Here is a 9,318-nt window from a genome sequence, read left to right as displayed (position 1 = left end):
GTTATCATGGCAATGATAATTTTTCCTTCTGGTGAAAAAGGAAATACTGCCATGTTAAGTGTCAAGAAAAAGAGGTTTTTTATTTGTTTGCTTGTTTGTTTGCTTTTTGGTTTTTTTTTTTTTTGTATCATGATTTTGAAATTTTCAGGTAAAGTTTCTACAAACTTCAATGGATTAATTCCAGAGACAAAGGAGGAAAACCATGGTAGATGGATGCTGTTCATACTGTGAAGTGCTGAAAGAAGATACCAGAAAAAAACTGGGAAAAGTGTGAATATAAACTATTCTTTTCTACAAAACCACACAATGACTTAATTTCTCCCTCTAAACTCTAATGAGAATACTTTTTATAATTATAAATGCATCAATGAATTTAAGCTTGGTGAAAAAGAGCTCTTCCAAACACATTATCTTTGACTATCACCACCATCTGATGGCCAGTCCTTCATTACTAACTTTTTGGAGGTATTATGCAAGAGGACCATAACACTAGAAATAGTATAATACATATATAACTGAAGATATACATTTAAATAGCCTTGAAATCTTGAAATTTTCAATTTTAATCTTCAGAGTTATCAGTAATCATTACAATTCTCTCAGAATCTCTCTGTGTGTGTGTTTGTTTGTTTGTTTGTCTGTCTACATATGAATCAACTAGAATTATGCAAATTTCCAAATATTAAGATTTCTATCTTAAACCTAATTACATTATTCTTAAAAAGCTATATAAAAAGCATCATGTCCTCCATATTGCTGCAAAATTGACACATTTACAGATGTTTTGGTTCACATGAATATTTTCATTGTTTGAACTTATTTCCACTAAATTAGACTCTTTTCTCTTATGAGTGCCAACAAACCCAATTCTAAAATTTGCTTCAACTAGTTAGTAAGGTATATCCTTTTCTGCTTCACATATATCCTACATGTACATAAGTACATATTTAATAGCAAATCTTAATGTATATATATAAAAAATTTGACACAAAAGATGTGTTACTCCAGAGACAAATGGGAAGAGTAGAGGATGTCCTAGTTTGATTTCAGTTGCTATAAAGCACTCATTCAAAACAACCCAATGAAGAACAGGATATTGTTTAAATGTTACTTTCTATCACTGACTGAAGCCAGGGCAGAAATCTTATTATGAAAATGGAAGCAGAGACTTTGAAGGGTAGTTGCATATGGACTTTCTTCTCTGATTTATTATCTAATCTACGTATACACCTGATGTCCATGTGTCTATGGATGGCATTCTACACAGTGAGTTTGGTTCTCTTACTCCAAACAGTAATTAAGAAAAACTTCCAGAGATGATACAAGCACATAGAGTTGTATCTAGTTCACTGTATGATTAGGATGCTGTCTTTGTTCGAGTCTTTGTTCAGTGTATTGTCTTCTGCCTCATCATCAAAAACCATTTTATCCAGTGTGCTGCCAAGCACTGAATTATTAACAATCTCATAGTAATACATAGAAAAGTTAACAGCCAATCTCTGGTGGATTGGATGTGCAGGTTGCATCTCTTTCTTTTTTATATTAAATGCATCTTGGTAGATTCCTTGGTACTTTTCTATCATTTGTTTATCAACACAATACTGAAAATAATCTTCCTTCATTTAAAGACAGACCTTACATTCTGGAGTAATTGCACTGGCTATGAAATACTTATCCAACTATTTCAGGACTGTGGTACAGATGCTCCAAATTCACTTTCCCCTGATTGTCCTTGTTTGGCTGCAATTTCTTCTTGGAGATATTGGTCTTCCAGTCAATGTTCAACATGATTCTTGAACCAAACGTGTAGCCCCAATCCCATTCTCACAAGCTAATGATAGTAGGTTGAATTCATTGGACACCTAAGAATCCTGCTCCATTGTGACTTTCATGCATGTGGTAATGTTTTCATAATCCTCATTCTGCTCAATCAGCTTGGCAGTCTGAATCAGCTCAGTCTTTTCCACAGTGAACAAGAGCCAGCACTGAGCCAGATCAGAGTCCTTCTCATCTCTGCAGACACAACCAGTGACCAAATAATATTTGTACCATCGTTAATTAGATAGATATTTTGTTCATCTGAAAAAGAAAATGTACCACTTTAGATAAATAGTATGATATACATGTGTAAGAACAATAAAATACAGGTGTCTTCTGGAAATATCTGAAGCCAAAATAATAATGTCTTATCAAAATCACTGCCTAAATATGAGCTAATTAAGGATAGCAGCAATAGGGCTAATGCAGTTTTGTGAAATCCCTGAAATTCTTAATTCTACACAAAGAACTTCAGGAAACTAAAAAAAATGCTGAAAATGGTAGAAATAGTATCCCTCTGGGAAGAGCAAATCAATTGGTAGATACACAATATATATGCAATATAGTGCTGTACAGACTATGTTATATTTAGAAATATGCATGTGTTTGCATGTATCAATAACAAAAAGCAATGTCAATTTGAAAGAGGTATTTGGAGGTATATGAAAGATTAAAGGGATGAATAGTGTTGGGAAAATGATATAATCATATTATATCCTGAAAAAATGGATAAAAACAACTCAACGATTAGAAGCCCCCAGTGGAATCATCACACTAGTGATGATGAAATCATTTCTATGCACACACTCCCTCTTTAAGAATAGGCACTCAAGAGATCAGAATGGTAATATAATAGCTACTCTAATGAAGACCTTTGGATATTAAGCCTTTAGGGAAATAGAGAGTAGAATTAATATCTCATTCAAAAGGATTGGTCAATTCAGGAAAGAACACCAGTAACTTTCCTATGTTTTCCACACTGGCATACCTTCTATCTTCAACATAAATGTAAGATTTTGCAGTCAATTCTAATCAAATTAAGTCTTTAGTAATGTTCTGTTTAGGTATGATATAAATATATAAATCACTGATGAGTCAATTCATTTCATTTCCTATAAGGTTTAATATAAACAGACCTAAATAATACTTATTTGATTTATTTTTCAATCTAAGTATTCAAATGAAGAGCCCTGCATAAGGTATTTTAACAAGCAGTCATTCCTTTAATTGTTCATAATTCTCAATCTAAATATGTTATCTGTTTAAAGTTTCTCAATTTCTATCACGCATTTCTGAGGTTATGAATTTTTGTGTAAGAATTAATTGCAATATATCAGAAATCCAGATTAAAAATGTAGAATGGTGGCTTTATATGTTGAGTGCTGCTGAGTACTTTCATCCTATTTACTTCTAGTAATGGAATAATCTCGTGGTATTTACCAAGGTATGATGAAGCCTAATAGACAAATGCTTGTTTATATTCAGTGTGAATAGTTTTATGTGAATGAATGAGAAAATGATTAGTACATTCAATCAGATATTTGTTAGTCTACAAGCAGGACCTACATCTGATTGTTTGAAAAGTTGTATGCTGTGGTCAGCTTCATAAAGGCTTTCTCACCACTTCACAATTGCACCAATTAATATCAAATTGCTTAGATAATTCTAGATTACAAGAATGAATATATTACTTCACTACAGGAACATAAATGGTAAGATTCTGAGTAATTTACAGGTGTTACATAAAAATGGGCTTTTGTATCCAGAGCATTAACATATTGTGTTTAATACTCATACACATGTAAGTTTTCTCTTCTATACACAGAATGGTAGGAATATATAAGAAGTCTCAAGGGTAGGGAGATAGCACAGAGTAAGGGAGTAAGCCAACTAAGATGGATTATTTGATAATATAGTAAATAAATCTATTATTATTGTTGATGATTTTAAAGAATAAATGATACATTTCAAACTATCTTGCCATTTTGCTGTTATTTTCTTTTTAAATTAGAAATTGTTTTGCAATAGAAAAATAGAAATTATCATCACACTATCATCAGTTCATCACACTAAATTGACTAACAGGAATAAATGAGGCATTTTTGGATCATTATATTTTATTTAATTGTTTACAACCTCTGTTTACTATAGGATAAGCTGGTAGATATTTTGGTTGGATAATAATAGTATTTCAATAATATCACTATCAGACCCGTGCTGTCCCTAATAGAATGAGGAAAATTAACACTTTGAAAGAATATAAACTTTTCATTATTGACAATAGAAAGTTCTTTTTCTGAATGAAAATGTGTATAACATTACTTACAATTGTGATTTATCAAAGGGTAATGAAAGAAAGATGATGTGATTGAGAAATTTAAACGTGAAAATATTTGATCTTTACATCATTTTTTATACAGAGAAAAATTTTCATTAAGTATACATTTTTACAAAAAAACAAAAACAAACAAACAAACAACAACAACAAAATAAATACATTGTGCCTGCAAGATTGCTTAACAGGTAAAGGTTCTTGCTACTGATGCTGACAACTGGAATTCTTGCCTTAGGATTCAAGTTGCAAAAAGAGATAACTAACACTTAAAAGTCCTTTTCTGAAATCCACATATGTATAATTGTACAAAACATCCCACAACCAAATATGGTAATATATATAATGAATAAAACAATGGGTATCACAACCAACCCAATGGAATTAAGTACTGTCTACATGTCTATATCTTAAATGAGGCTGATTACATATATGAATTAAGAGTTAAACTTTTATCACTAAGATGTTCCCAAGCAATGCTGAAGCATGGTGTCCTACATTGAATTTACTTGGTGTTTCTAATAGGTTGGCAGCAACATGGAACCTGGAAACCACACAGGTGCACATTACTTTTTTCTGATTCAGCTAACCAATGATCCTACAATGGCACCCTTCATCTTTGGCCTCTTCCTGTTTATATACTTGGTAACAATCCTGGGAAATTTGCTCATCATCATTGCTGTCATCTCTGACTCTCATCTACAAACACCAATGTATCACTTTCTTTCCAAACTTTCATTTACTGACATCTGCCTAAGTACAGCCACTGTCCCAAATATGTTAAAGAACATCCACACACAGGACCAGAGCATCAGTTACACAGGCTGCCTCACTCAGGCCTGTTTTGTTTTGAGTTTTGCTGTACTAGAAAGCTGTGTCCTTGCTGCAATGGCCTATGACCGTTATGCAGCTATTTGTCATCCTCTGAATTACACAGTAATTATGAATCCATACTTCTGTGGTCTATTGATTCTATTGTTCTTGATTATTAGCATTGTGAACAGCTTACTACAGTGTTTGATGATACTGCGGTTGTCATTTTGCACAAATAATGACCTTCCTCTATTCTTCTGTGAACTTGCTCAAGTCATCAAACTTGCCTGTTCTGACACTCTCATCAATTATATCCTGATATATCTTGCAACATTTATATTTGGTGGAATCCCAATCTTTGGAATCATTTTCTCTTATACTCGAATTGCCTCTTCTATTTTGAAAATATCTTCCCTAAGAGGAAAGTACAAAGCCTTTTCTACTTGTGGATCTCACTTGGCAGTTGTCTGTTTATTTTATGTTTAGTTGGAGTTTATATCAGCTCTTCAATTACTGTTTCCCCTCAGACAACCACAGTGTCATATATGATGTACACAGTGCTCCCTCAAATGTTGAACCCTTTTATCTATAGCTTAAGGAATAAAGATATGAAAGAAGCCTTACAAAAACTCATTGCTAAGGTATCAAGTCTTCTCTGATATACATATATATATGTATTAAATATATATATGTACAGATTTGAACTACTCATGTGTTTCAGAGAGTAAGAATGTCTGTTTTGTTCTTGTCTTTTATATATCATATTAACACAAAATCTTTAAATATATTCTGTGATTTATCAATTATTTATTTTTCTGCAATGATAATGATTTCACCAAGAGTTTTCATTATATTTTGTATATGCTATACAATCAGAAACAAGTAAATATTGCTAATTTATTAATTTCAATACGTATGCAAATTGAGAAAAGTAAATACATTAACAGATATAAATCACACATTTACATTCATATATATTAAAGGGTTATTTGGGAGTTCTGCATTCACTCTGCACAGGGCTTGCTGCTCAGAGAGACAGGACATGGGAAGCTGACCATATTTACCCCACAGCCATCGCCAGGTGGGTATCAGTTGTAAGGAACCCTAGGAGACCACTCCAATGGTGGGGAAGCAAAGTCTGGAACATGGGACATATCCAGAGCTGGCTCAGTGGTTTCTGGACCAACAAGTTCTCAGGCTCTTGGGCATCTAGTCACCTCTGGAAGCCACCAAAGGCCTGAGATTGGAGTAGGAAGCTGCAGGGCTAGATGAAGCCCTAGGCAGAAGGGGAAAAGCAGGGCGCCAGCTGGTCCTGTAGGTGTAGTCTTTGGCTTGACTGTGGTTGTCTGCAGACTTGGTAGTAGCCAATGCTGGGATCACAGAGAAACCTTCTTCTGGAGATTAGACAGAGACTCTGTAGGCAAAGGGCTTATGTATGGCACCTCACAGCAGAACTCGATGAAAAGAGTCAGTCCATGGTTTTAAGACATTTATTGTCGTGTGGGAACTGGATGAGTAAAACTGTACCACGCTTCTCAGGGTGGGCCTGAGATTTTTTTTTCAGGGAAGAGTGTCTGGGAAGGAAAGTTCATCGGCTAAGCCTCTAGGCCTTTAAGTAACTCATCATGATGGAGATTTGTCTTGAGCCTACATGACATGTGTTCAAGTCCTCTACCCATGGAGGGGGTTGGGACATTGCTCTTACATTACTTATTACCACAAATCTATGGAGGGGTATGGCTAGTGACAGGGGCCTGGTTTCCAGGGAGTCAAGTAAAATGCCTATTGTTCCTTTCAGGGTCACTAGGGATTTAATCCTTTGCTCCACTGGGAAACAGTGTGTCTTTCACAGTCCCACAATAGATGTACAAATTAGTACATACATGAATCAAAAAGATTTAATGCACTTGAGTGAAAAAAAAAGTATTGATTCCTTGAAGTAGTTGGAGTGAGTAAAAAGAAGTGGATATAATATAATTATATTCTATATTCAAAATATAAAATTTCCTGGAAATTTATTTGGGAAAGTGACTTTTACAGATTAACCTTAGAACAAACAAAACAAAACAAAACAAAAAAAAACAAACAAAAAAACAAAAAACAAAAAACAAAACAAAAAAACAAGAAAAACAAAAAAAACAAATTAAGCTTAGATTTATGTTTTTTTTTAATTTATGTACTTTTATTCTTTAATCCTTTTTTACAATCCTGATTTCATCCCTCCTCCCTTTCTGTCCCACTGAACTTTTCCGATCCCATACCTCCTCCAACCATGTACACCCCAACACCATACCAAGAGAATGTACCTATTTCAGCACCCCCATACCGCCAGGTCACCACACACCCTGGAATCTTGAATACGTAGAGGGTTAGGTGCATCTTCTTTCTCTGAGAACAGAACAGGAAGTCATCTTCTGTATATGTGTCAGGGGCCTCACATCAGTTGTATGCTTCCTGGTTGGTGGCTGCCTATCTGAGAGATCTTAGGGGTCCAGGTTAGTTGAGATTGCTGGTTTTCCCCTAGGGCTGCTCTCCTCCTCTGGTTATTCCAGCTTATTTCAAATTCAGTCATGGGAAGCCATGTTTCTGTCCATTGGTTGGGTGCTAGTATCTGAATTGATTCTTTTAGCTGCTTCTTGGGCCTCTCAGAGGGCAGCATAGTAGGCTCCTGTCTGCAAGCAAACCACAGCATGTGGAAAATAGTCAGGCACAGAGGCCTCCCATTGTTCTGGAACCCAATTTGGGCCTGTCACTGGACCAGCTTTCTCAAATACTCTTCTTTATTTTTGATCCTTCAGTTCCTTCAGATCCTTCAGTTCTGGGTCAGAGCTCTTGACTATAAGATGACAAACTCATCCCTCCAATTGACATCCAGTCCCCTCAATGGAGGTGGACTCTACTAGTTTCCCCATTCCCATGGTAGGGCACTTCAATCAAGGTCCCTTCCTTTGAGTCATAAGAGTCTCTCATCTCCCAGGTCTCTGGTACATCCTAAACTGTCCCCTCATCTCCTAGCTCACAAAGTTGTCTTTTCCATTTTATGCTGACCTTCAGCGCTTCGGTCCTGTCCCCTGCCCCCACTAACCTGATCACGTTCCTCCCTTACCTCCCTGTCCACTCTCACCCATGACTGCTTTCTTCTTCCCAATTGAGATAGATGTATCTGCACTTGTGTCTTTCAGCTTTTTAATCTTCTTGAGTCTTGTGCTCTGGGTATTCTGTACTTTTTGGCTAATAACCATTTATTAGTGTGAACATACAATGCATGTTCTTTTCAGTCTGTGTTACGTCACTCAAGATAATATTTTCTAGTTCCATCCATTTGCCTGCAAAACTCATGATGTCCTCTCTCTCTCTCTCTCTCTCTCTCTCTCTCTCTCTCTCTCTCTTTCTCTCTCTCTCTCTCTCAATTATTTACCATATTTAAAAAAATAAAACAAAACACACAAACAAAGCAACCCTAATGGTTGTTCTTTTTCACCCCCAGTATTTCTATTTGCCAAAGTCAAGTGGGTGACAGTGATTTGAGCTCCTGGCCCAAAGTAAAGTTCTCCCTTCTGCTCCATGTCACCTCAAGCAGGAGTGGTAGTGCAAAGAGGTCTAGGCAGTCAACATCGGTGGGCAGCACACTGGCTGTATGGCTGTCATGTTTGTTCTCCACGTTGCCACCAGCACACTCAGATCTACATCTCCTGCTTATGGAAACACAAAGGTGCATGCAGGAGGCAGGTGTAGGGCAGAGCAGGCCCAAGGCTGCACACAGCAAATGCAGCAGACAAGTACTACCTCTTCCTATTATACAGCCTGGCTCAGGCCCCTGTCCTGAGTGGTGTATACATGACAAGACAATTTCCAATTTCCAGATCCTAACAGGCCTCCTGTCAGTTGAAATGTTAGGCTCAACAAATCAGGCAATATGGTGGCTTGCTCTAGAAAACACATTTATAATGGGGCCAAAGTGAGAACTCAGCTTCTTTCACACTCTGGAGCCTGGAGTTTACTTGCTTTTCTCCTGCTCAAGTTAAAAAGACAGATTAATCCTTTCTACCACCCCATCAAAAGATCTGCTTCTACCTAAGATGTAAGTGGTTGTGGCCCCCAAACACCAAAGCTACCCCAGAAACTGCCATGACCCCAAACCACTCAGATCCATGAATGCCACAGACTGTGATAAAGCATGTAGAGAAGCTCAATCTTCTTTTTTAAGATTTATTTTTTAATGTATGTAAATACACTGACACTGTCTTCAGACACACGAGAAGAGGGCACCAGATCTCAATAAAGATGGTTTTAAGCCACCATGTGGTTCCTGAGAATTGAACTTGGGACCTTTGGAAAGTAGTGCTCTTAACCTC

General features: G+C 36.3%; 2 pseudogenes; one reads left to right on the top strand and one right to left on the bottom strand.

Annotated features, from left to right (window-relative positions):
• Window positions 1-1,346: 1,346 nt before the first annotated feature.
• Ywhaq-ps2 (tyrosine 3-monooxygenase/tryptophan 5-monooxygenase activation protein, theta, pseudogene 2) lies at window positions 1,347-3,425 on the bottom strand (annotated as a pseudogene).
• Or7g28-ps1 (olfactory receptor family 7 subfamily G member 28, pseudogene 1) lies at window positions 4,688-5,622 on the top strand (annotated as a pseudogene).

The sequence above is a fragment of the Rattus norvegicus genome, chromosome 8 (genome assembly GCF_036323735.1).
Source record: "Rattus norvegicus strain BN/NHsdMcwi chromosome 8, GRCr8, whole genome shotgun sequence".
NCBI lineage: Eukaryota > Metazoa > Chordata > Mammalia > Rodentia > Muridae > Rattus > Rattus norvegicus.
The sequence above is the reverse complement of the archived record's forward strand: the minus strand, read 5'-3'. Positions and strand labels throughout refer to the sequence as shown.